Source organism: Tupaia chinensis, unplaced genomic scaffold (assembly GCF_000334495.1).
Source record: "Tupaia chinensis unplaced genomic scaffold, TupChi_1.0 Scaffold140548_1, whole genome shotgun sequence".
Taxonomy (NCBI): Eukaryota; Metazoa; Chordata; class Mammalia; order Scandentia; family Tupaiidae; genus Tupaia; species Tupaia belangeri.
The window spans coordinates 1,680,085-1,682,805 of record NW_006200423.1 but is presented as its reverse complement, the minus strand read 5'-3'; the positions used below and the strand labels follow the sequence as shown (position 1 = coordinate 1,682,805).

The window sequence follows — 2,721 nt, the reverse complement described above, 5'->3', positions numbered from 1 at the left end:
GAAACCAATCAGCAGTCAGAGAAAAATGTAAATGATATTAATACCATGCAAATGAAGCTTTTAAAATACAGAATTACAAGAGTTGAGTAGAAACAAGACAATCATCAAAAATATGTTTTGGAATTTAATCTCAAAGTATAAAAAGCAAAATTGTTTCTAGTAGTTTTAATGACACCGATATTTAGTAAAGAGAAAATTTTAAAAGGGACAATTTCTTTGATTTAATGCTACAGAACTTTTCTGGTTATACAGAAAATTATCAATGAAACATTTTTCAAACTATAAGGGCTTCAAATAATAGTCATTAAATTACTGGGTTAAATTAGAATACATTAACATTTAAATTTGGAAGTTGACAAGCACAGATTACAAGTCAACTACAGGTCTGCCTGGATAACAGAAACAAACATAAAACACAAGAAAAGGCATTGTCCATTTTTTGATGCCACATGAGGTAATTTTGGTGGTGTAAGTATGCTTTCCCTGCTATTATTCTTATGTATCACATGTCACTACAAAGATGAAAAATTACTTTGAATTAGAAAATAAAATCCTTTTTTGTAGACTTCATTCTGCATAAAGTATTTTACTCTCTAGTACTTTGGTGCTAAATTTTTGATCCACTTCTAAGGAAGATGTTTCATAAAGAAGCTAAATCTAGCTCTGTTAAAGATGTCTACAAAAATACGCCCCTCACACTTTTACACACAGTATACAGAACTATCAAATCTGTCAAGGTGGAGATTTCCTGGAATTTCTTAATGTATTAGAGGCAAAAGAAGACATTATATGCAAATAATGTTTAAGCATTCTGGCATATGTAATGCTTTTAGTGTTAACTGGAGTGCAACTTATCTAAATGTACACACAAGGAACGTTCTATAAGCAAGTGAAGCACGGAAGCACCAGTTCTTTGAAGTACACTTGATCACAAAGACGAGCATGTCTCTGTGATGGCCCGTCTTGTTCTGTAGAAGCAAGACTTTGCCAACAGGGCCTGTTTGACCCTGTGGTAGTTCCAGATAGAGATGAAGGCCAGCTTCATCTGCCATTTCTTGAAGAAGCATATCTACTTGGTTTTGTGATGTTGTTAGCGTTGTTAGTATTACTCACTGTGTCTTCCATTTGTTGAGTTTGATCATCCAGTGTTTCAAATTGGTGTTCAAATTTGTCCGTCAAGGCAGAAATCCTTTCACGGTTCATACTCCTCAGTGTAGCATCCACAGACTTAACTACATCTGCCATGGACTTTGTTACCTTCCCATTGTTACTGCAGTTTGATCTCTGGCTACTACAGCATCAACCCTGGTGCTCATTCTCAATAAATTAATTGCTTGGTTTTCTGGTGGGTTGCATTTATTAAGCATATATTCTTGCAACTTCAGTATTGCCTTTCTGAATGGCCTTTTTCATCTTGGCCTTCTCAGCCTTTTGGTCTTTGTCACATTTTTCGGCATTCTTATTAAGTTGTTTTACAGCAAATTTGAAGTCCTATATTTGACATGGTCCCATTTTTCTCATTCTGAGAAAAATGCAGCAAAGTTCTGATGGCAGGACCAAGTGCCTCATAGTTAGATCAGGAAGCAGAACCTCATCTGTGGTGACAGGGGATATGAGTTGTGCAGAGTTCTAGGCACAGAGAGCTTCTCTGAAAGCGTTAGTCTGCTGGGCCTGTGGATGCTCATAACTTGTCCACAGGAGGATGCTGGTATCTATCTATCCATTCCTACCTCATTAATGTCCATTGTGCTAACCACCAATATTTTAACGTAATTAAAAGAAATTACTAGAGGGCATGTATGTTTCCTAGAGAAAGACACACAGAGAGACAGAGAGAGGGAAGGTGAAAAAGCACCCGCCACCCCCACAGAAGATGGTCACGATCTCTTTTCCTCCAATCTCTTGGGATTCGGGGCATATACAAGCAGTTGGTATTTTTCAAGTTGCCAGGTCCAGGACTTGAGCCAAACAGCCAGTCATGCAGGATCCAGCTGCCTTAACCAGCACATCCTGGCTGGCCTAATTTTTATGTAAATGTTTTAAAAGTTTTCTTTCTTTCGTATGAGGCAGCAAGAGCAGCACCATCGATAGGATTTCAAACCATGCTCACTGACCCCAGACCGCCCCAGACCCCACTCTCAGCCAGACAGCCAGGATCATGGATTCACATGTATGCCCAGTGTTGATGTAGATTCTGATAATATTTGAAGCGTTTGTGGATTATTGACTGGGGAGCTTTAAACACTAACTAGTCATTCTTAGGGTTGAGTTGGTAGATGGTAAATAGGCTCTAGGGGTAAAAAATCCGTTTAAAACTGGATTAGAGTTCAAGTTCCAGTATATGGACACAGTCCCCTTGCAGACGTCCTTTCCAGCCTCGGTTCTCATCGTAATTCTATGCATAAGCCACACGGAAGTCATCATCTCCTGAACATTTTTATTACCTGCCTGTCTCAGCAGGTGATGGCCTCAACACGTTTAATTGTGTGTTCATGTAACAAAAACGTATTCATTTCTACCTCCTTCTATCCAGCAGAATGCTAGTTACATGGTTAGCACCAAAGAGTGCTGATCAATTAAACGCGCTCACAAAGTAGTCGGAGATCAAACAAGCAGTGACACACCTCGGCAGATTCTGACCGGTCGTGTGTGCTATGTACAACCAGAGACCAAAGGAAGGAGCCATTATTTCTGCTGGGAGACCTGACCTAAAAAGCATGT

At 39.2% G+C, this 2,721-nt stretch overlaps 1 pseudogene; it reads right to left on the bottom strand.

Annotated features, from left to right (window-relative positions):
• Nucleotides 1-879: 879 nt before the first annotated feature.
• On the bottom strand, nucleotides 880-1,745 carry LOC102491126 (charged multivesicular body protein 1b-2-like; annotated as a pseudogene).
• Between the last annotated feature and the right edge of the window lie 976 nt (nucleotides 1,746-2,721).